Genomic DNA, 25,905 nt, shown 5'->3' with positions numbered 1-25,905 from the left:
GATGGTGCGACCCTTGAGCACAAAGGGACGACCCTTGAGAACGACGGTACGAACCTTGAGCACAAAGGTACGACCCTTGAGCACGACGGTAGGACCCTTAAGTGCGACGGTACGGCCCTTGGGTTCGAAGGCCTGTCCTCTGACGTAACCCTAAAAGGCTCAGGCAAAGGCAGCGCCGCCCTATGCAAGGATCCCACCGTCAGGTTCAGAGATCATATCCTCGTGCTCAAGGGCAGTACCGTCGCTCTCCAAGGAGGCATAGTCGCGCTCAAGGGCCGTGCCGTCGTGCTCCAGGGGGGTACCGTCGTGCTCAAGAGCCGTGCCGTCGTGCTCAAGGGAGGTACCGTCGTGCTCAAGGGCCGTGGCGTCGTGTTCTAGGGGGGTACCGTCGTGCTCAAGGGCCGTGGCGTCGTGCTCAAGGGAGGTACCGTCGTGCTCAAGGGCCGTGCCGTCGTGCTCAAGGGAGGTACCGTCGTGCTCAAGGGCCGTGGCGTCGTGCCCCAGGGAGGTACGTACCGTCGTAGTGAAGTGGTTAAGTTCCTCCACACACGAGTCCCCCACCACCCACCGGAGCGGAACAAGGCGCCCTCGGGTGCCGGCGAATAACTCAAAAAGACCAATCGTATTTATTTTCATTTACAATTCATAATTAAAGCCAGTGTAACGACGAGGGCCTCTTGTAATTTCATGAGTGCTTGCGCCAGGCACGTAACGCTCTTTATGACGACAATAACAACAGATAAGAAGAGTTAGCGGCGTGACCCAAGCAACACACAGCCATGCCTTCTGGCTGACCTGACACTCCCGCTCAAACCTTGCCTGCCTCACAGCCGCGCTACTCCAGCCTGGCCTCGCTATGTAGCTCTGTGACCCAAGCCAATGGACGAAAAGGAGTACAGTCTCGCAGAGAGAGAGAGAGAGAGAGAGAGAGAGAGAGAGAGAGAGAGAGAGAGAGAGAGAGAGAGAGAGAATTTTCTAGCTCATTCAGAACGGTCTTGCTATTCAGTGGAAACCACCTACACCGTTTTCCCTTCTCAGTGGTAACCATTAAGCCCACTCGATGGTAATCATCAGATGGTGGGAGGTGCGTGCGTGAACCATACTAATATCTTTACTCTCATGTTGGCACCAGGTCTGAGTGAAGGGCTCTCGCCTCCTGCTCCTCCTCCCACACGCCAAACACCAACCTCACTTACGCAAACCTATACACTTATAACTGCAGCTTGGTAGCCAGGTAAATATGCTTAGATGGTACGCAAATACTGGTACAAGCTACGCAAATATTCTTGGTTGCTGTGGAGATACTTCTAGTGGCTAAACGAATATTACTGGACGTTAAGCACGTATTCTTCTTAAGTACACAGCAAATATTGATAGCAGGGAAGTACCAAATATCCTTAATTGAGGAGCAAGAAGTTATGCAAATATTGGAGGCTCAGCAAACATCCTTGGCCAAGCAACGGATCTCAATAGCTCAGCCACTACTCTTTGTGGTTAAGCAAGCAGTCATCATGACATGTCCAACGAAAGAGTATAATAACTGTATGTACTTCAATTGCCCTCAGCACATATTCCGATGATATATATATATATATATATATATATATATATATATATATATATATATATATGTAAAGGCAACAGCGATTTGTATTCTGAGCAACTGCATCACATTAATTGTCTAGCCCCTTCAGCACATCGGTACGACCTCTAAGCAAGACGGTACGACCATTACACATGATGGTACGACCCTTCACCATAATGGTAACACCATTAAGGGCAAAGGTCCGACCTTTGTGCGTGACGGTGACTTAACCTTTGACCTGGCCCTTTAGAAGGTCAGGTCAAAGGCCTGGACATCATACCTAAACGGTCGTTAAGTCGTGCCCAAAGGATTAACGACGACCAATCCTTCGTTCTCTACGTAAAGCTGAGTGTAAATCCATCAGGAAATCACCGTACGTCAACTCACGAACTCCTCACGAAACGACCCGTGGGTAGACTAAATCATTCCTCACGAAATAACAATAAAGATTCGTAACGACTCATGCTAATTCCCAAGGTATATCCTCGTAGCACTGTCTAGGCCCAAACAGATCCGTAACTAGGGTGATCGTTAAGTCGTAAACGCCAGAGCCTCTCCACGCAATGTGGGACTTACGGCCGCTACCCATGCAAATGGCCGCCCCCATGAAATAGGACCCAGGGAGGGGAGAGCTGAGCCGGCCACACACACTCTTGCATAAGATATAAAATATAAAAATAACCTCGGCCATTGTTTACCAGTGGAGCCCTTTAATCTACCAGCATCAATACCTTGGATGCGACGGTACGATCCCTCGGGTGCGACGGTACGATCCCTCGGGTGCGACGGCACGATCCCTCGGGTGCGACGGTACGATCCTTGAGCATGATGGTTTGGCCTTTGGCCTAACTATCAAGGGCCAAGGGCCTGGCTATCATACCTCAAGGTCGTACCGTCGTGCTCAAGGGATCGTACCGTCGTGTTCAAAGGGTCGTACCGTCGTGCTGAAGGATCGTACTCTTGTACTCAAGGAATCATACCTTTGTGCTCAAGGATGGTGCCGTCGTGCTCACGGGATCGTACCGTCGTACTCAGGGATCGTACCGTGCTGTTCACGGGATCGTACCGTCGTACTCAAGGATCGTACCGTCGTACTCCAGGATCGTGCCGTGGTGTTCAATGGACTAATACTGATGCACACCCGAGACAATATTATTACCGGTCTCCCCCAGACGATCCCACACCATAAAAATTCATGACCGCAGCCAAGTACCGTCGCTGTACATTGCATTACTCGGTGTACGACGTATGTGAGCCTAAGCTAAACACTTATTTTTCTTCTTCAATTCCATCAATATAACGTATTTCCCTCTATCTACTACACCCATTATTGATACCTTTCTCTTCCGTTAAACAATGACAATATTTCTTCAGTAAAAGCTTCAGTCACAACCAGAAATAAGAGAAAATCATCTCAAAAAGGCCAGTGATTCTTACGACTCCCAATACCAGATATATGAACCAAATCCTACATACAGAGACGGGTTATATGTAAGAACTTCCCTCTGCTCTAAAGGAATACTTCACCTCACTTTCCTACACTACCAAACTTCAGCCAATGTGGTGTTAAATTGTCTCGTGCGATCAGTTCCAAGACGCTGACGGATTCCAACATCAAGGCCTTCAGCCTGAACCCTTCAAGGACCCTCTTAATACCTGCTGTAATCTCAACTAAGGTAAAGGATATCGTTACTGACGCTAGGAATAACAGTAGGGAGGCACTGCTTCCTCTGTGTCTACTTCGCTCTTCCTCCTCCTCCTCCTCCTCCTCCTCTCCGAGCCACTCACTCCCTCTCCCTCAGTTCCACGTCCTTCTCCTCCTCCTCCTCCTCCTTCACTTATCACTAACAATGTAAGTACAAACCTCCTTACGTGGTGTGTGTGAAGGGTCCGTCTTTACCGGGCAGGAGGAACACCGGGGGTACGGGGCAAACACTCAGGTGGCCGGGTGTTCCCTGGTTGCCCCAGGGGGTAGAGGAAGGAAGGGAGGGAGGCAACACATCCTCCACTGGGAAAGACACGGAACTGGGGTAAGGAAGAGGAGACACGAATGACTGGGAAGAGAGAAGCCCGGGGGCCAGAGGAGGGAACGAAATAAGAGGTAAACAAGGGAGGAGAGAACGTAAAGCAAGGACGGCAGGTGGGGAGAGAGAGAGAGAGAGAGAGAGAGAGAGAGAGAGAGAGAGAGAGAGAGAGAGAGAGAGAGAGAGAGAGAGAGAGAGCATGGTAAACAAAGAGGTACGGGAGGATGGGAGGGTTCCAAAGGCACCACACACGTGAGAGGACAGACCCGCCCTGGATGTGCGTCACCCGTCGGCGTGACCACAGGACTCCCTCCACCCGGCCCTCCAGACCATCACCGACACTTCTCCAATTCGCATTTCAAGACGTCCCCAGAGAGACAGGCTCTCTCATGGAGGGAGGGAGGTGGGTGGTATTCGCGGGATGAGGGAGCAAGTCTCCAACACATGCATCTCAAAACCCTTCCCCCTTAACCTTCACGAACGAGCGGCGAACATGACGCGCCCCTGGTGGTGATAGTGTGGTAGGGTAGCGTCGCCTGGTGATGATTGTGGGGCGTCTCCACCACCACCGGCGGCCACCCAGGGCTCGAAAACCCCTCCCTCAACCGCCGGGACAAACTTCCCCTGTCAACACCATCCACAGTCCTGACTCTCCTTCCACGGGCCTTACCCAGCAGCCCCCCGGTGGCCAGACCCCACAAGAGACCCCCGGCGGCCAGTCCTCAGAGCCAAGACCCTCATCTAAGGGCCAGGTCTAGCGGACGGTTCTGGCTTCAGCTAATACCCCTCTGAGCCCAACTTAATGCACCACCAATTTTACGGCCGTGATGCTCGGCTCTGGCTAACACTTACTTCTGACGATCACTGCCCAGGCTGGGTAACAACACCCCCTGAACACCACGGTGCGACCCCCTGAACACCACGGTACGACCCCCTGAACACCACGGTACGACCCACTGAACACCATGGTACGACCCTCTGAACACCACGGTACGACCCACTGAACACCACGGTACGACGCCTCAGAACACCACGGTAAGACCCCATGAATACCACGATACGACCCCCTTGTGCACCACGGTGCGACTTCTCAGAACACCACGGTATGACGCCTCTGGGCACCACGGCACGAACCCCAGAACTACACGGTGTGAGGCCCATGAGCACGACGATACGACCCCTAGGGTATGATGGCCTCGCCTCTGACCCGACCCTTAAGAGGTCAGGTCAAAGACCAAGCCATCATACTCAAGGGTCGTACCACTGTACTCACGGGGATGCTACAGTCGTACTTAGTGGGGTTCCAAATCTCTCCTGCTGTTCATCAGGCTTCAGTATCCCATTCCTCTTGTTTACACTCTTCAACCCCTTGCCCGTTACCGCCAACGGAAGCCGTCGTTTTACACAGGGGAAAGATGTGATTCATTTCCCGCCAGGCCAGCAGTACCTCTGTAAATAAACTGTTCTGTGGCTTGGTTGGTCGCTAGTCCAGACGACACAAACACAACACTGGTAATTAAATCACTTATGTAAAATGTTTTTTTTTTTCAAAACTGCAGCGTGAATACCAAACCAAACCAACTCCACCGCCCACACTTTATTATATACGCAACGCTACTCTCCACACAGTTTATAATGGTTCCCTCATGGTTTTTAAACCGTGATTTAACACGCAAAGTCTTGAAACTGGTTTCACACGTGTGATGTATTTGTGTTTTCCACTGGTTATAACTAGTGGTATACTTCACGTGTCTGAACGCTGCTCCACACTCACTCTAGGGCCGCTGGCGTCAAATTTTTACCATAAACTTTTTTACCTTCGTCTGTCTGTTTCAGGACCGTGGCATAAAACCACAGTGAGGGGTCGTGAATTAAATAAAATCCTGCGCATCATGGAATAATAACATCAATGTTAAATTGCAGTTCCACTATACACTGTGAGTAAAACTAAAGAGAATGTTATCCCTGAGGGGAAGTTTTGTGCGTGTTACAAACCTTTTTTAATTAACATTACGTAACATTCAGTCTCCCTTCCTCGAACACTGACCCACCCATCACAGGCTTGGTGAGAACCAGCACAGTAATGAAGTGTTGCAAAGAGGAATTAGAGGGTAAATACGGCTTCAGCAGGTCGTAATGACCTTCCACGACATATCGACCATTCTCATACCTTCTTGACGGTTCATCACACGAAGTAAACATCAGAAAATAACTGTAATCCCACCCGGTTCTATGGTGGCGTAATACCAATCTTACAAATTTGACAATTTTACAAAAAACAGGATTTCCCTCAGCTCTAAAACTTTCAAAAAAAAAAAAAAAAATTCGTCCTCTCCTGTCCTTATCTCTGTATGTCTTCAGCCATTCTTCACGCTAAGGAGCCGACCTTAATAAGGACTGTCCGAGACTGATGTCTCTGAATGGAAAACTGATGCAAGGAATCTGTCGTATAAGATCTTTGTACTCAGACGTAAACAATAGGATCTTTCGCTTGTATTGCGACCATATCATCCTCCACTTCGGCCCGTCAGAAACTGATGAGACGAGACAGATACAACGAGACTTATAAACCGTCTCGTGTGGCATGGATCTAGAACGAATCCACTAGAAAAAAAAGTAAGTACTTAACACGACAGAGCACGCCAAGAGATGTGCCCCAAACTGATGGTTCGTGACCTCATCATCATCATCAGCTGCTCCCTAGCGTGGATGCTACACAGAGCGCTTCCAGGTTTCAGGAATAAATGACCGAGATATCTATATTTCCGCATCACTGTACCCCGGACAGCACAGCCTACTACGTCAGCCATCGACAACCTGTCAAGCCCAAGGCCTACCTAGTCCCTCCCCTCCACCCCACCTCATCCCGTCAAGCTGGTGGGTGGGTTGGCAGGTGTCAAGGAAAGGAGGGTAGTGGGTCAAGGTGGGGGGTACCGACTTACCTGCCACTGTCCTCCACGTGTCACATCTCATCTGCAACAACAACAACATAAACAATAGTTAAGAGCCACGTCTCAAACAAACAAACCAACAAACGTCACATGTACAAATAAATAAACTTTAGTCTAACGCTTAGCATATGACAAGACATTAAACTGTGGAGAAAGTAAACATACACACACACACACAAAAAAAAAAAAATGTATTGCTACAACTAAGGCAGAATATTAAATAGACAGATTTAATAAACATTAAACATATCATAAACAGTTCTTTAAATCCGTGTGTAAGGGCATACGACTTTAATACAAAATATGAGAATATAACAAAACACTAAAACGAAGCCTATTTCAGAAGTATCTATTTCCGAAACTGCGAGACGAGAATGAGACATCAAAATGTATAACTAGACCAAAGGCAATTCTTGCAAAACTACGAGATGTGAATGTGACAAGTTCAGAAAAGAAAAAAGAAATACATGAAAAGTACTTTTAAAGGGAGGTGTAAGAATATGGGGCAATAGAATAACAATAAGTACATTAAATAGAACTCTTAACAACAAATAAAAATTGTACATTTAAAAAAAAAAAAACGTTTTAAACAGACAGTAAGAAACTGGTTTTAACCAGAATCCAGACTTCTCAGCGACATAAAATCCAAAGCTTTTTTGTATTCTTTTCTTTTTTCTTTTTGGGTCACCAGGTCAGTCACTCAGCAGGAACTTATTCACATGTTAGTGTACAACAACTACTGCTCTACTACCACACATCATCGTTAAATGATTAATAATAATAATAATAATAATAATAATAATAATAATAATAATAATAATAATAATATAATAATAACAATAATAATAAAAATAAAAGCAATAATAATAATAATAACAACAACAACAACAATAATATTAATAATAATAATAATAATAATAATAATAATAATAATAATAATAATAATAATAATCAAAGGTTCAGGTTCAAAACAGTGATATACACACAATAAATACAATTATGCTACGACTAATGTAAATAATATCAAGATTCAGTCCTTCCAATGTCTGACATTTATGATAATGAAGATGACAGTAATTAGAAAAAAAAAACCCAGAAAGAATAAAGATTTACTTTTAATTATAAGTAAGAGTCATGTGGTAACCTTTGACGAAGTGGGTCAATCCCCCGTGTACATGATGATGCGGAGCAGCGATGAAACATTGTCTCCCTACCTCGCACCTGACTGTGTCTTCACCTGAATATGAGGCTTCGGAAGCCACCGTGTGATCTCTACTTCCAGTGTGGCATCTCACCAAGACGACGCCCCTCCTCCCGCCTGCCTGCCTGCCTGCGGGTGATACAATCTAATGCGGTTCCTTTGTGACCGCTCAAGTGCCACCTCCACCAGACAACACCGCCAGGCAGCCAGCCAGCAAGCACACCAGCCAGCAAGCACGCCAGCCAGCAAGCACGCCAGCCAGTCAGACAATACAGACATCAAAACACTCGCGTTGAGGACGCCACTGAAGATGTTTTCATTTTCAAAAAAAACGAATCTTAAAACCGCCTTAAAGTCGCTGGTCTGCCGACCTCTGACACACACATCAGGCATTATGGTTTGTTTGCTTCCGCTGTCATGGCGTAATTACCGCCCTCCATCCCTCCCGCTGACCCGTCCCTCCCTCCTGCAAATTCCACGACTTTCTCCCCGGCTTTATAAACTCTGGCTAATTTTCATGAGTCTTTTTGTGCGACCCGTGACGTTACGTTCCTATTTTCCCAGTAGTCCAGAAACTCTCACTCTCTCTCTCTCTCTCTCTCTCTCTCTCTCTCTCTCTCTCTCTCTCTCTCTCTCTTTCTATATATATATATATATATATATATATATATATATATATATATATATATATATATTCACTCCAATACCCCTTTCTGAGAGGGTTCTGGTATGACCCAGAGGTGTAATTTCCATGGGGGCCCCCGTGCAGATTCAAGGCTACGCTACACTCAGTAGCAGGGACAGGATGTACTCCTTGGAGGCGATAATTACTCTGCTTGGTTAAGACGACAAAGCCTCTCTAAAGGTGACCTTTTTTTTCTTTTTTCTTTTCCTGCCGGTGTAGCCTCAAGCGCGACCAGTCCGGCAACGTCTATGGAGACAGAGAGAACGAACTGTAGCGTTGTGGCAGCATACCGGGCGGGCTCCGCCTACATCCTGTGGTCACCGACAGGAATGACGAAACCAAATCACTTTCGGTAAAGTTGGGTCACGGTCAGTGGACGAAAGGGAACAACAATCTCGTCGAAGAACTTTTCATTCGAAATGAGTCCTTCATTCCCCTGCAACTGATTGCTGTGCAGCCTTCGCTGATGCAAGAGCCCCAAAAAGTGGGATCCTGGGGCTGTATAATCAAGTAAATGGTAATCCCAAACATTCCTATGTCATGCCACATTCCTAACTTAATAAACAACACTTATCTTACGGTCCAACAACACAACTATCTCAAAACCTATTGCAACACAAGATACCTCAACCAACCCGTGCAACACAAGATACCTCAACCAAACCGTGCAACACAACAGGTACTCCAACCAACCCGTGCAACACAAGATACCTCAACCAACCCGTGAAACACAACAGGTACTCCAACCAACCCGTGCAACACAACAGGTACTCCAACCAACCCGTGCAACACAAGATACCTCAACCAACCCGTGCAACACAACAGGTACTCCAACAAACCCGTGCAACACAAGATACCTCAACCAACCCGTGCAACACAACAGGTACTCCAACAAACCCGTGCAACACAAGATACCTCAACCAACCCGTGCAACACAACAGGTACTCCAACCAACCCGTGCAACACAAGATACCTCAACCAACCCGTGCAACACAACAGGTACTCCAACAAACCCGTGCAACACACAGTAATGGAGAGCAATTAATATTCCCTACACAACTCTACTCTAATTAGCAATTAACCCCCGGCCGTCCGGCTTCACATTAAAAGTGAAAAAATGTAATGTGGGCCTCTTTCACCCGTCCTCCACCAGGGGACCCCAACATAACTCTATTCTCTCTTTCTTGTTGTTGGGTAAACGTATCTGTTGATCTCTCTCTCTCTCTGCTTAGCTGAACAATCATCATTCACAGATTATGCACATAATCTCTTATTTCAATATATATATATATATATATATATATATATATATATATATATATATATATATATATATATATATATAATTCTGACAAATGAGTTTTGGAAATTTCTCTAACATAAATATACCTTACAAACTTGTCATACTCTTAGCAAGTTAAAAAGATTTCTAGATTTTTTTATCTCTCCATCGATCACACAAACCACAACCCAAAATCGAGATAAAACATTCCTTCATTATAGCCTGTTGTTCTTCGTGTCATGCTCATGCCAGAGTCACACACAACAGTTCGAAGAAAACGGGGGGGGGGGGGGGGGGGGGGGGGGGGAGTATCAGCGCACGGCGGCCGTAACTTGTCTCTTGTTATGAAGACCTGCCGGTCGGGGTGTCATGGGCTCCACTCGACCCCCGCAGCTCGGCCTACTTACCACCCAACTCTCCCGGTGAGGAGTGCCTTGTGTATACCAGGCTGTTTGATGCTGCATCTCCCCATGTATCATATGCTGTAAAACCAGGCTAGTCTGGTGAAAAAGCATTGAGAAAACTGACGATTTCGTGTTCGGCAAAAAAAAAAAAAAAAAAAAGGGGGGAAAGAGATCTTTACACATATGTTGGTAAATATGAAAGGTGTTTACACTTGTTGCTGCCAGGTTTGTGGACGCGTTCTAAAAGGTTTCCTGACGGTGGCGCCTCGTTCAGTCGGCCACGACGCGCCGGTCGGTTGGTTGGGTTAACAAACAGTTGTACGGCGCTCTCACGCGCACACCGTCTCCCAGCACACCTCACCCAAGCCTTCATCATCCCATGCTCCGTCTGCTCGCCTCTTGACGTCCTTTACTCCCGAGTTCCTGGATAACACAAGCTGATCCTTCTACCCGCCTTGTTACCTGTTGCTCGTATCGTACAGGATCGTGACCTTAATCCTGCTGGTTATGACAGCGAGACTCATGCGTGGCTTGCTGTCACCACTACAGACTAAGACGATATATGTATCAAAACAATAACATTCATCCAGGACAGACCTAAACATTTCTAGATGGTAGAACCAAACTCCCTTTAAAAACAAATTACCACAGGATTAAAATATCTAAAATGTGTGTATGGTCAGCTAAGCTTTAGTTGGTTGACATAGGTAAGCCTGCAGACCACGGCCTAAAACAGACAAGCTTAACGGATGAACCACAGTCGCGTCCCAGACTTGAGCTACGCAGGTCGAACCAAACCTCGAAAATAGTCCAGATGTGTATGTTGTCCTGGACCCCATCACCTGACCATGAGTACATGACCTTTAAGGCAAAAATCTTTTCATAATTTTCGTTCTTTTTTTCTCCAGATCGAACTCAATACCTCATTGTTCTGTCTGCTGACAGGAGAGGAGGAGGGATTCTGCCAACGTACCATGAGTGGCATTGTGTGTGTGTGTGTGTGTGTGTGTGTGTGTGTGTGTGTGTGTGTGTGTGTGTGTGTGTGTGTTATTCGGTCTCTGAGCATCGCGGGGACTCCAAAGATCCTGACTGAACACAAGAGCAATGTGGTGGCTCGCTCGATCCCACACAACGACGTCCCGTTGATGGAAAAGATCCTCCGCGACCATCGTGAGGTGAGGTGAGGTGAGATGACTGACCCGGCCGTGCTGAGTGGCCCAACCGTTGTAGCGAGGGGGTCGTCCCGTTACGCTTGGGGGAGGTAGCGTCGTGCTCAAGGGTCGTACCGTCGTGCTGAAGAGCTCAAGTCCTTTTCAAGTACGACTCACATTCCTCCATCCTTCAAGTCTATAATATCCCCGTCTGTTCTGTCTACCGTCCTCCTTACCTAACCCATCCCGTCCCTCCGGAGGCCACACAGACCAGGCTGCAGCCCAGCAACGCGTCCCTTCCAGAGATGAAGATTTTCAGCTGTCCTTCCCAGCAACCCGTCCCTTCCCGCGGGGATGAGGCATGTTAACGTTTTCCTCCAGCGTAAAGATGGCGGATTATACCATTTCTCACCTCCCCTGTTTCTCCCTCTCCTCGTCTGCCCCCCTGCTAGACCCCTACAGCCACTCTCCCTCCCTCCCTCGCAGCAGCAGGGTGAGGAAGCAGGACACGGCCCTCCAAACTTCCGCTACATGTGACTATTTTTACCCCGATGTGTTCACGCAGGGTAGGCCTAACCCGCTCCTGCCGACCAGCCAGCCCGGCTCACATCCCCTTTACTTTGTCTGAGAATATTGCGTTTCTATACACACAGTTATTATATATATATATATATATATATATATATATATATATATATATATATATATATATATATATCTTTTTAACGTCTCATTTATCTTTCCCTCCGTAGATTTTGCCCTCCCTCCACCGACAGATCTGACAATTCTATTTAGGAAATTAACTTGTGAAAAAACTGCTTCTCTGAGCAGATGTTTGGATTCTGGTCTAGGATGTTCTTGTCTCTCGGGGTATATCTCCCGTGTACCTGTGGCTGGACTGGTTAGGTAATGATTATCGCAATCTTGTGCCTGTGTGTACGGATGAACTTCAACACTTATTAAAACGAATAACATTCACTTTCTAATCTTCCGACCAACACTTCAGATCCAGTTTCCTCCGGTTGGTAGTAAATCAAAAGATGCTCTTTGAATTCGTTGCCCTTCAAATACAATCGTGTGTGTGTGTGTGTGTGTGTGTGTGTGTGTGTGTGTGTGTGTGTGTGTGTGTGTGTGTGTTTTGGGAGGGGAATGTTAACGGGGGATTTTATGACACTTGGTGGGACGACGTGTCTGTCAACCCCCATGCTTGACACTGACGATGGAAATCAAGTGTTGAGTCTGTACACGTCCGTCTGGGTACATCTACCGTCGCCCTGGTCTCTCCTCGCTTCCTGACTTGACTAAATTTCCTATGAGTAGCTTGTACATGACTGTCATAAGAGTGTCAGAGACTGTGTCAAGGGTGTCATGGGGGATACATGAGGAGGGTGGAGGGTCAACAGTGTCATAACTACCGACACAGCGTCAAAGGCTGTCAAAGGTGTTACGTCAGGCAGGAGGCGGGAGATGTGACAGTGTTTGTCAAGTGGCGACGCATCAGCCTGGGAAGGAAGGGCATGGGATTGGTGAAGGGCAGACGAAGAAGCTGCCAGTCCTGCAGCTTCTTAATAAACCCCTTCAGTTGGAAGGTACGACCCCCCGAGGATGAAAGAACGATCCTTCAGTAGGACAGAACGACCTTGAACAGGTCGGTACTACCCTTAAAGACGACAGTACCATCCTTTGGCAGCACGAAGGTACGACCCTTGATGATGATGGCTCGGCCTCTGACCTGACATTCGATGGTCAAGGGCAAAACCAACACAACTAAGGGTCGCACCACCGTGCTCAAGTGTCGTGCTGTCGTCCTTAAGGTGTTAGAACAACTGGCAGGATCTTAAGTGTGTTTGTCTGTGTTTGTTCCCAGCCACAAGCGGAGGTTTCTTCCGTGGTGCTGTACAAGAAATCGTCATGCACAAGGTTCATGTGTTCACATTACATGAACATGTGAAGAGTCAGTCTGTCAGTCAGTCTTGTGTGCTGCCTGACGGTCGCCTGAATGATTCCGCTGATGATGCGTGTGGTGGTGGTGGTAGTGTTCGTGCATGTGTCTGTAGTGAGTTTAAAGTGTTTCCTTCCTTCACCACAGTGTTAGTGACCTTTTCATTGGTCTATAGTAAATTGTGGAATCATCGCTAATTATGTCAAAATTTCTTCTAAAATCTCGTGTGTTTTCAAACCATTAGTTACTTCTTACTGCCTTGCTCGTATAGCTTTGTGAGTTATTTGTTTCTTACGTCTCAGCTTCAGCATTGCTGTACTTAGAGGGCATTACTAAAGTTTATGTTCATCTTAACTTTATACGCTACCCGACGCTCTAAGGTGAGGGCAGTAGAGGGTTGAGTGAGAAGTGGATATACAGAGCGAGCGATATATGAGAGAGCGGAGTGAGGGCTATGAATGATAAGCATAGCTGGTATAGTAGCTAGCCATCCCCCACACACCCCACCCCACGAGAGAGGCGAAGTGGTCATCAGGGGAGAGTCACTCCTACAAATAAGTTAACGAAAGCTATGAATAAAATTAATCTAAAGTGAGAGAGAGAGAGAGAGAGAGAGAGAGAGAGAGAGAGAGAGAGAGAGAGAGAGAGAGAGAGAGAGAGAGTTAGCTCAAAAGCGTCCGTAAGTTAGATTGAGTCCCGCGCGGGCGGGCGGGCGAGCGCGCGCGCGTGGTTAACCTGCCCCATGTTACCACACACTCGCCCCTCCTGCCACGCCCCTCAACACACATCAGGTGCAAATTACTACACGATTCTTAAACTCGCCGGAAAATGACATTTTTCCCCCCACCACCCACTGAGACCATTCTCTGATATACTAAGCCGCAATGAGAATGTTTCTGACTGTTTCAGACCTACTGAGAGCATTTTCTGACCTTTCCAGGCCTATAGAGAATATTTTCTGATCTTTCAGGTCCACTGAAACCATACCTGATTTTTTTCTGAGGCCCATTAAGATCATTCTAATTTCTAGGCCCAAGTGAGCCCAGTTTCCGACCCAATTTCCTGTTGTTAGCGCTACTAAAGAATTGCAATAACCTACGATCACAATATTTCCATGAAATCAAAATGAAAACAAAGGCAAACTAAAGTTCATGAAAATATTCACAATTAAGACCATTTCTTTTACGTGTTAAAAAGTAAAAAAAATACATTTTCAAGCCTTATACTTGTGTTTACGCAAATAATCTGTCTTGACTCCGACATAGGTGTAGTAACCCCGGTCATCAACACAAGGAAAACACAGGCCACTAAGCACATAGTGAGCCCTGATGAAAGTAAATAAACAAGTCAATCCATCCGCTCTATCTGGCAACTCATCCATCTCCCGTGTTGCCAGATGTTACTCGATGAAAAAATCATAGATTGTGTGTGTGTGTGTGTGTGTGTGTGTGTGTGTGTGTGTGTGTGTGTGTCACCGGACTCCACCTGCATGTGATTACGCCGCGAGTAATGAGTCAATTTTAGCAAGGTTGTATTATCATCAATGGACGAAAAAGAGCACAATCTTATAGACGAACTTCCACTCCAAAAGAAACCAACATTTCCCTGCTATTGTAGCACAGTTTTTAACCTGGTGGAGCCCCTCAAGGGGGATCCTTGGGTTATATAACCAATTGAATATGTAAAGTCGTACTCAAGGGTTCTGACGTCATCCCAAGGGTCGTACCGTCGTGGTCAAGGGTCGTACCGTCGTGATCAAGGGTCGTACCATCGTGTTCAAGGGTCGTACCGTCTTGATCAAGGGTCATTTCGTGTTCAAGGGTAGTTCCGTCGTGTTCATGGGTCTTACCGTCGTGATCAACGGTCGTACCGTTGTGTTCAAGGGTTGTACCGTCATGTTTAGGGCTAAGATACTTAGGGAAACACGGGCCGCCTGGTGCTATAGGAAGGTGATGAGTTAACAAAACCTGTCGTGCTACAAACACACACACACACACACACACACACACACATGAGAGGGAACACTCCATCCCAGGAATGTACAAATAGGTTATCAAAATGACGTAATCACACACCCACACCGACACACCCAAGTTCTAATCAGGCCAAGAAGAACGGAAGGACAAACAAGCACAACTATATCTTATCATCGAAGGACCCGCAAGTTTAATCAGCTGATCGCTTGTTTACATTACCCTAATCAGCTGATGGTTTGTTGACAACGGGCCCATGAAAGGAGGTTGTTGCTCAGAGCCTGTGGCGTTCCCACAGCCCAATGACTGTTTGTTTGACATGGCAGACACACCACCACCACGATGATCTACCCCATCTGTGGTGGTCTCATGTGGTTACGTGAGCTGTTGCCGCGCACCACACTCACCTTACGTTATGGTTAGCAGTTACCCGTTTCGTGGTATAATGTCCTCTCACTGTAGTATAAACTCTCACCGTTGCCCTCCCTACCATCCGTTCCCACCACATACTGGTCTTACATTTATGTTTCCCATACCACAATTCTTTCACTGTACACCATTTCTTTAGTCACAGTAAACAGCTCCTTCCCTCTTCCCTCTCGTGCTGCTAGATATGTCGACCGCCTTCTAGAAGCACGACTAACCACCCCGTATTGTGTCATTGTACCCTATACTCTCCCTCAACGTACCCTCCTTGGGCAGCAGAGAATGGCAATCGCCTTTTAGGGTACATAGCAGGCGTACCATACCCTTGCTGTACCCTACACCTGCCCTCCACGCTGCCAGGAATACCGCTCGTTTATCACGGTACCCGGAGAGCGTCAGGCCATGGTATACCAACATCGTCTCTTCCTGAGGGAGTGATCATGGACGACGACATCCCCGTCAGCGTCTCCGGTCAGCGTCTCTGGAAGTTCTCGTGTTCAGATAAATGAAGCATTTGCTTGAGTCACTGTCGGTACAGATGCTACAGGGAGTTCATTCCCAAAATACGGGTTTAACTCACATAACAAATGAATACCTTACTTAGCACCTTGAGCACGATGGCACGGCCCCCCGAGCACGACGGTGCGACCCTCGAGTACGATGGTATTGACCCCTGAAGCCCGACTGTGCGACCCTTAAACCTTGACAGTAAAAACGTTGGATATGATGGTGTAGCCAGTGACCCTGACCTATTCTAGGGTCAAGTTCAAGTACTGGCCATCATACCCTGGGGCTGTGCCGTCATGCTCATGCCATGACAACAAAAGGTGACTAAAAACGATAAATTATTAGACACAGACCCTGACCGCCAAGCAGAGGAACTCAATACCAGAACGATACATAAAAAAAACAACCGGGGTGATCTTATCTACGCAGACGAGTATAATTAGTACCACATTAAAGGAAGTAACTGGAAATAAACAATCAATAGCCAATACCTTGAGCAATCGTAAACACGTACCGCGGATAATGGAATGCAGACCTCAAGCTCTCCGAACCTCAGCAAAAACAATGAGATTAATGTTCCCAGGCAAATATGAGAACGTAAGACTAATTTTGGCAGTAATCAATCAGTCCTGTCGACCAACACCAGATTCCTACTGTCTGAACACTGCCAAATTATACAGAACACCCACAGTTTCTGTCGCCTCTCTCTCTCTCTCTCTCTCTCTCTCTCTCTCTCTCTCTCTCTCTCTCTCTCTCTCTCTCGCTACCTACAACCTCACTAACTAAATTTTGTAAAGGAATATTGGTAAATAATACGTATGTAGAATACGCCGATACAATACTTGGTTGATGAGAGGACATACTACTTAATACAACGTACATGTTTAACCTAATCTAAAATGTGTGTACATCAGAGATACGAACGATCTGTTATAAGAATAGACGTTACGCAGAAACTGGTCCGCGGGTTCACGACGCGGAAAAGCGTCTATGATCGTCATTCTTGTTTATGTTACCACAGGTGATGGGATGGGCTTGGACACCCCCACCTGGCAGCAGCAGTGATGTCTGTCTGGCCTCATAAGACTAGATCATTCGTCATGTGAAGACAAAAATTTACTCAACACAACGTGAAGGTCTACGGGAACCTGGCTGCGGATACGGAGCTGTGGTTTCGATGCGTTACAGTTGGCAGCATGGAAAGTAAATAAGGACAGAGGAAGACGCCTTTTGAAAAGAGTAAGCTAGGAGCTTTTACGAGAGACATGAGAGGGTAAATAGCTCCAAAGCTAAGCGGTGCACGGAAAGAAACAGACAACACAACGGCCCAGCCTAGAGTGGCGAGCGGGTCGCACAATGCTCGCGTGACGCAGTGGCTTTCCGAGTATTGCTCGGTCTAGCTAACGTCGGGGACATACAAGCAGACAGTTTCCGAGCATACAGCGGAGTGCATAGGGACAAGGAGAAGGTCATATTGTGACCCCAGGCGGCGGCAGCCTCACATTACCGGGACAATACGTAGCCTGATGGCCATCGCTGCAGCTGTACAAAAGGATGCCTCAGGTCTGTCCGATCAATACGTCCAACTTCTCAATATCCGTCTGCCTCACTGCCGCTCCTGATGAGGCGTGCACATGAGGCGTGCACACGAGGCCCTGCATATAAGGCGTGTACACGAGGCCTTGCATATAAGGCGTGTACACGAGGCCCTGCATATAAGGCGTGTACACGAGGCCCTGCACATGAAGGGGGGGTGAGCAAAAGTTAAGGTCGCGCACACCAGGAGGGTCGCATGGTGTGGTGTGATCCTCAAGGGTCTGTTCAAAAACCCCCCGTGCCATCGTACCCGAAGGTCATACAGACGTGCTCAAAGGTCGTACCATCGTGCTCATGAGGTCGAAGCCAGCCGTGCAGTTGCCTTGCCAGCAAACCTGTTCTCTGATGAAGGTCAGGTTACGATGGGAACTCCTGGTCGTGTGGCTGGAGTGCCTCTGACGTTATCATAAAAAATCACTGGGTTTTTCCTCCTCCTCCTCCTCCTCCTCGTCCACATACCTCGTCGGACTGTGAGCCAGCGTGGACCTTAAATCTTGACGACGATCCACCAACAGCTTGAGGCATTGGCACCCTAAACAGCTGCGTTCTCTCCCTCCCCAACCAAACCCCCCCCCCACTGCACTAATGTTCCCTTGGTGTCTTACGTCTCCTACCCCCCCGCCCAACCCCCAGGTCCCTGCCCTAGTCTCCCCCTCTAGATTCCACAGGGGGGGGGGGGGGGGGGGGTTGGTCGCCCCCAAGAGAGAAGAAGGTGCCACTCACATGAACCTCCCCAGACGGAAGTACCAAGACCGGCACGCCTCAACTGATCTCTGTGAAGTCTGGTTCTTTTTTTTTCTCTCTCTCTCTCTCCTTTTAATATATGTGTTTGGAAACGCTACATGCAACATCCTCTCTCTGCTGACCAGGGCCATCGGTCTGTGTGGTCTGTGTAACTCTCTCTCTCTCTCTCTCTCTCTCTCTCTCTCTCTCTCTCTCTCTCTCTCTCTATCTATCTATCTATTTATCTAATTCTGATCTGGATTACAGCAAAAAGACAGTCACGTAGTTTGACATTTTTCATGCAACAGGATCAAACGGAGAGAGAGAGAGAGAGAGAGAGAGAGAGAGAGAGAGAGAGAGAGAGAGAGAGAGAGAGAGAGAGAGAGAGAGAGAGAGAGAGAGAGAGAGAGAATTTCAATTCAAAATTCAATTTCGTCACTTTACCAACCCACATGCTATGGCGTGGTCAGAGAACACCCTCTCTCTCTCTCTCTCTCTCTCTCTCTCTCTCTCTCTCTCTCTCTCTCTCTCTCCCCACCAGCATCCCCACTCCCCTCCCTCCCACGCTACCTAACCCCCCCCATATACCACCACCATGACCCCGGGCATCAGCCACACATTTCAAAACTTTAATTACGGGGTTCTTGTACAGCAGTTGGGCCGGGGCGAGACAAGGGAGGATAGGGGAGCCCTTGAGATAGAACTAGCCAGGCCCCCCACTTCCCCATCCCCCCTAACCTCCAAACACACTCGATTCACAAAGGCCTCCACTCCTCCAAGCCCTCCAAACACTATTTCTTCAAAATCCCTCATGCCTGCTGGCTCATCGAACACCTGACTTTCAAAAGACATACACCCCCGCTGGCCTAGAACTTCTAAAAACACTCACATACCCTTCGAACCTCCAAACACACTCGACTTTGAGGCCTCCACACCTGCTGGCCCTCCAAACAGACTCCAGTTATACACAACAACACACTCCAAGAAATAGAGGCACTTAAACCTTTCCTAGTCCTTCAAATTTCGTGTTGTGAAAGTACCGCAGTGAAACGACGGTATAATACCCGGTGAGGCATTCTATCATTATATCCGATAGACACAAAGATTTACCTCCTGTGCACTTTGGTGTGGTTCCGGGGGGGGGGGGGTGTATTGTGACCTCCTTAACCCGGTCTTCCATCAATTTTCCCCCAGTGAGGGTCTGGTTTAGCAGGTTGTTTGATGCTGCACTCCTCCATCCATCATCTGCAGTGGAACCTGTCTGCTCTTGGTACACTCTACAGAAAACAAGCTCTGATTTTCTTTTTTATCAATTTGGAGGGACTTCTGGTGTTTATATATATATATATATATATATATATATATATATATATATATATATATATATATATATATATATAATAGGATATTTTCCTTCAACTAGATTCAATTTGGTCATTCGACCCAGTACTGTCACACCGGTCGAGGATCACCTCTCTACCCAAGCCAAGCACTGAGTCGCGTGGGCCATCACAGGTATCCTTCAGGAGGGCGTCCGCACCGTCGGGAGGAAGGGTTGAGGGTGGTGGTAGTAGTGAGGAGGTCCAAGGCTGCCTTAGGTCTCCCTGGCAGCCAAGGTAGTCCACCAACCAGGTACTACACACGTGAGCCAGGCTCAGAGCAGCGACAGGCCGGCTCGTCCTCCCAGCCTCTATACTTACCAACTCCTTCTCTTTATTTACTGCCTTTAAAACCACCACCCAGCTGCTCCGGCTAGCGCTCACCCGCCCCTGCCCCGGCTCCCGCCCCACGGAAACTTGCCCCCGCTGGTTTCCACCCGGTCTACTGCCCCCAGGCTCTACCTCTGGTGTACACCAGGTTTACTGTCCCCTGGATTCACCTGTACTATACACCCAGTTTCATCCCATGGGTGTATATGTGTATTACATACAGTTTACTGTCTGTTGGGTTTACATGGGTGTACATGTGTATTACATACAGTTTACTTTCTGTTGGGTTTACATGGGTATACACCGCTAAACGTATCTCATGGTTCCCTTTGTTTACATCACTAAAATGTCTTCTAGGTTTATACTATGGGTTTACCAGTCGTTTTATACGTAGTTTACTGAACGAATGGTCTCCCTCTAGTGAGTCTACCGTGTGGTTTCCCTCTAGTCTCTGTCAGTGTTGTTAGGTCATATGATGTCATGGGTCATGGTTTCTGACGTCATGACCACGGCATATGACGTCATGGTGCCGCACTGTGTAATGTCAAGGATCATGTAATGATGTCAAGCGTTAAGAGGTGATGTCACCACCCACCCACCATCAATGCTCTCTCTCTCTCTCTCTCTCTCTCTCTCTCTCTCTCTCTCTCTCTCTCTCTCTCTCTCTCTCTCCCAAACCACTTACCTGACTCTCACCCCACCCTTTAGTAACTCTCACCTCTCTCTTATTCCAATCCCTCCCTTTCTCGCTCTCAGCTCTCCCTTTCTCATTTCACCCTTCCATCTATCATTCTCATCTCTCACTCCTCCCTTTCCACCCTCACCCCTCCCTTTCTCAGTCTTAACCTTATCCTTCTTATTCTCGCCCTTCCCTTTCCCACTCACCCCTGTTTCTCACCTTCACCCTTGCCTTTCCCACTCACACCCCTCCCTTTTTCCACGCTCATCCCTCCCATTCTTACACTCACCCTTGCGTTTCTTACTCACACTCTGCCGTGAGGAATACCTTCTCTCCCTGTGTCCTCAACATCCAGCATCAGGGAGAGTGTCAGCACTCGCACTCCCTCATAATCCCATTTGTTCTGGTCCCCCTCCTACATGTCCCCTACCCCCTACAGTCCCTCCCACTCTCCCCAGTGCCCAGTCTCTCCCTCTTGTACCCTAATCCCTCCCTCCGGTGCCCTCCATCACCCGTCTCCCTCCCACTCACAGAATCACTCCCTCCCTTCTGCCAGCGCTCACCTTTTCACCTTCAAGCAACGCACTGCTCTCCCTGTGTAGTCGTCCCACTCTCCCAGTTACTACTCTCCTCCAGCCCCGTCCTTCCCTCCCTCTCTCTCTCCTCTCACTCTCTAACAGGTTCCTCTTGGTCTTCTCTTTGGCTATAGTTTCTTACCCATTCCTTCTTCATGTCCTTCGTAATATCATTATTCCACAAAATGTTCCTCTCTTTCACTAGCACTGTATTCCTCTCTCTCTCTCTCTCTCTCTCTCTCTCTCTCTCTCTCTCTCTCTCTCTCTCCTCTCTCTCTCGTATCTATATAATCATTATCACGTCAGTCTTAACCTCACGATCGTTACTCACAGAACGTCATTAATTTTCCCTCATACTCCAAACCTACGATACCCCATCCCTTCCCTTGTCCCATACATCCGGTATGCCTGGTTCTGCACCCATACCCAGCTAGCTAGCACGACCCATTGTGAACCCGTCTCCACATTCAGATGACCCGCTCCGCCACACCACCAAGCCTCGACCAACAACAGCCATGACTTTACAAACAACAAATCCTTCATCTTAACAACAACTGCTTTATGTTGACACTCCCGATCTGAACATTCCTCTCTCTCTCTCTCTCTCTCTCTCTCTCTCTCTCTCTCTCTCTCTCGCTACCTACAACCTCACTAACTAAATTTTGTAAAGGAATATTGGTAAATAATACGTATGTAGAATACGCCGATACAATACTTGGTTGATGAGAGGACATACTACTTAATACAACGTACATGTTTAACCTAATCTAAAACGTGTGTACATCAGAGATACGAACGATCTGTTATAAGAATAGACGTTACGCAGAAACTGGTCCGCGGGTTCACGACGCGGAGAAGCGTCTAAGATCGTCATTCTTGTTTATGTTACCACAGGTGATGGGATGGGCTTGGACACCCCCACCTGGCAGCAGCAGTGATGTCTGTCTGGCCTCATAAGACTAGATCATTCGTCATGTGAAGACAAAAATTTACTCAACACAACGTGAAGGTCTACGGGAACCTGGCTGCGGATACGGAGCTGTGGTTTCGATGCGTTACAGTTGGCAGCATGGAAAGTAAATAAGGACAGAGGAAGACGCCTTTTGAAAAGGGTAAGCTAGGAGCTTTTACGAGAGACATGAGAGGGTAAATAGCTCCAAAGCTAAGCGGTGCAGGGAAAGAAACAGACAACACAACGGCCCAGCCTAGAGTGGCGAGCGGGTCGCACAATGCTCGCGTGACGCAGTGGCTTTCCGAGTATCGCTCGGTCTAGCTAACGTCGGGGACATACAAGCAGACAGTTTCCGAGCATACAGCGGAGTGCATAGGGACAAGGAGAAGGTCATATTGTGACCCCAGGCGGCGGCAGCCTCACATTACCGGGACAATACGTAGCCTGATGGCCATCGCTGCAGCTGTACAAAAGGATGCCTCAGGTCTGTCCGATCAATACGTCCAACTTCTCAATATCCGTCTGCCTCACTGCCGCTCCTGATGAGGCGTGCACATGAGGCGTGCACACATATAAGGCGTGTACAAGAGGCCTTGCATATAAGGCGTGTACACGAGGCCCTGCATATAAGGCGTGTACACGAGGCCCTGCACATGAAGGGGGGGTGAGCAAAAGTTAAGGTCGCGCACACCAGGAGGGTCGCATGGTGTGGTGTGATCCTCAAGGGTCTGTTCAAAAACCCCCCGTGCCATCGTACCCGAAGGTCATACAGACGTGCTCAAAGGTCGTACCATCGTGCTCATGAGGTCGACGCGAGCCGTGCAGTTGCCCTGCCAGCAAACCTGTTCTCTGATGAAGGTCAGGTTACGATGGGAACTCCTGGTCGTGTGGCTGGAGTGCCTCTGACGTTATCATAAAAAATCACTGGGTTTTTCCTCCTCCTCCTCCTCCACCTCCACCTCGTCCACATACCTCGTCGGACTGTGAGCCAGCGTGGACCTTAAATCTTGACGAGGATCCACCAACAGCTTGAGGCATTGGCACCCTAAACAGCTGCGTTCTCTCCCTCCCCAACCAAACCCCCCCCCACTGCACTAATGTTCCCTTGGTGTCTTACGTCTCCTACCCCCCCGCCCAACCCCCAGGTCCCTGCCCTAGTCTCCCCCTCTAGATTCCACAGGGGGGGGGGAGGGGGTTGGTCGCCCCCAAGAGAGAAGAAGGTGCCACTCACATGAACCTCCCCAGACGGAAGTACCAAGACCGGCACGCCTCAACTGATCTCTGTGAAGTCTGGTTCTTTTTTTTTTTCTCTCTCTCTCTCTCCTTTTAATATATGTGTTTGGAAACGCTACATGCAACATCCTCTCTCTGCTGGCCAGGACCATCGGTCTGTGTGGTCTGTGTAACTCTCTCTCTCTCTCTCTCTCTCTCTCTCTCTCTCTCTCTCTCTCTCTCTCTCTCTCTCTCTCTATCTATCTATCTATCTATCTATCTATCTATCTATCTATCTATTTATCTAATTCTGATCTGGATTACAGCAAAAAGACAGTCACGTAGTTTGACATTTTTCATGCAACAGGATCAAACGGGGAGAGAGAGAGAGAGAGAGAGAGAGAGAGAGAGAGAGAGAGAGAGAGAGAGAGAGAGAGAGAGAGAGAGAGAGAGAGAGAGAGAGAATTTCAATTCAAAATTCAATTTCGTCACTTTACCAACCCACATGCTATGGCGTGGTCAGAGAACACCCTCTCTCTCTCTCTCTCTCTCTCTCTCTCTCTCTCTCTCTCTCTCTCTCTCTCTCTCTCCCACCAGCACCCCCACTCCCCTCCCTCCCACGCTACCTAACCCCCCCCCATATACCACCACCATGACCCCGGGCATCAGCCACACATTTCAAAACTTTAATTACGGGGTTCTTGTACAGCAGTTGGGCCGGGGCGAGACAAGGGAGGATAGGGGAGCCCTTGAGATAGAACTAGCCAGGCCCCCACTTCCCCATCCCCCCTAACCTCCAAACACACTCGATTCACAAAGGCCTCCACTCCTCCAAGCCCTCCAAACACTATTTCTTCAAAATCCCTCATGCCTGCTGGCTCATCGAACACCTGACTTTCAAAAGACATACACCCCCGCTGGCCTAGAACTTCTAAAAACACTCACATACCCTTCGAACCTCCAAACACACTCGACTTTGAGGCCTCCACACCTGCTGGCCCTCCAAACAGACTCCAGTTATACACAACAACACACTCCAAGAAATAGAGGCACTTAAACCTTTCCTAGTCCTTCAAATTTCGTGTTGTGAAAGTACCGCAGTGAAACGACGGTATAATACCCGGTGAGGCATTCTATCATTATATCCGATAGACACAAAGATTTACCTCCTGTGCACTTTGGTGTGGTTCCGGGGGGGGGGGGGTGTATTGTGACCTCCTTAACCCGGTCTTCCATCAATTTTCCCCCAGTGAGGGTCTGGTTTAGCAGGTTGTTTGATGCTGCACTCCTCCATCCATCATCTGCAGTGGAACCTGTCTGCTCTTGGTACACTCTACAGAAAACAAGCTCTGATTTTCTTTTTTATCAATTTGGAGGGACTTCTGGTGTTTATATATATATATATATATATATATATATATATATATATATATATATATATATATATATATATATAATAGGATATTTTCCTTCAACTAGATTCAATTTGGTCATTCGACCCAGTACTGTCACACCGGTCGAGGATCACCTCTCTACCCAAGCCAAGCACTGAGTCGCGTGGGCCATCACAGGTATCCTTCAGGAGGGCGTCCGCACCGTCGGGAGGAAGGGTTGAGGGTGGTGGTAGTAGTGAGGAGGTCCAAGGCTGCCTTAGGTCTCCCTGGCAGCCAAGGTAGTCCACCAACCAGGTACTACACACGTGAGCCAGGCTCAGAGCAGCGACAGGCCGGCTCGTCCTCCCAGCCTCTATACTTACCAACTCCTTCTCTTTATTTACTGCCTTTAAAACCACCACCCAGCTGCTCCGGCTAGCGCTCACCCGCCCCTGCCCCGGCTCCCGCCCCACGGAAACTTGCCCCCGCTGGTTTCCACCCGGTCTACTGCCCCCAGGCTCTACCTCTGGTGTACACCAGGTTTACTGTCCCCTGGATTCACCTGTACTATACACCCAGTTTCATCCCATGGGTGTATATGTGTATTACATACAGTTTACTGTCTGTTGGGTTTACATGGGTGTACATGTGTATTACATACAGTTTACTTTCTGTTGGGTTTACATGGGTATACACCGCTAAACGTATCTCATGGTTCCCTTTGTTTACATCACTAAAATGTCTTCTAGGTTTATACTATGGGTTTACCAGTCGTTTTATACGTAGTTTACTGAACGAATGGTCTCCCTCTAGTGAGTCTACCGTGTGGTTTCCCTCTAGTCTCTGTCAGTGTTGTTAGGTCATATGATGTCATGGGTCATGGTTTCTGACGTCATGACCACGGCATATGACGTCATGGTGCCGCACTGTGTAATGTCAAGGATCATGTAATGAT

At 47.9% G+C, this 25,905-nt stretch overlaps 1 protein-coding gene across 6 annotated transcripts in view; it reads right to left on the bottom strand.

Annotated features, from left to right (window-relative positions):
• LOC139760358 (uncharacterized) overlaps positions 1 to 25,905 on the bottom strand; it is a 181,901-nt gene that overhangs the window by 93,909 nt on the left and 62,087 nt on the right. For 5 of the 6 annotated variants that reach the window (XM_071683420.1, XM_071683422.1, XM_071683423.1 and 2 more), the window contains one exon: positions 6,552 to 6,582. The exons of the other annotated variant lie outside the window; for it this stretch is intronic. The gene's annotated coding sequence lies outside the window, so the exon portion shown is untranslated. The remainder of the gene's footprint in view (positions 1 to 6,551; positions 6,583 to 25,905) is intronic. 6 annotated transcript variants of the gene reach the window in all.

This window comes from Panulirus ornatus, chromosome 36 (genome assembly GCF_036320965.1).
Source record: "Panulirus ornatus isolate Po-2019 chromosome 36, ASM3632096v1, whole genome shotgun sequence".
NCBI lineage: Eukaryota > Metazoa > Arthropoda > Malacostraca > Decapoda > Palinuridae > Panulirus > Panulirus ornatus.
The sequence above is the reverse complement of the archived record's forward strand: the minus strand, read 5'-3'. Positions and strand labels throughout refer to the sequence as shown.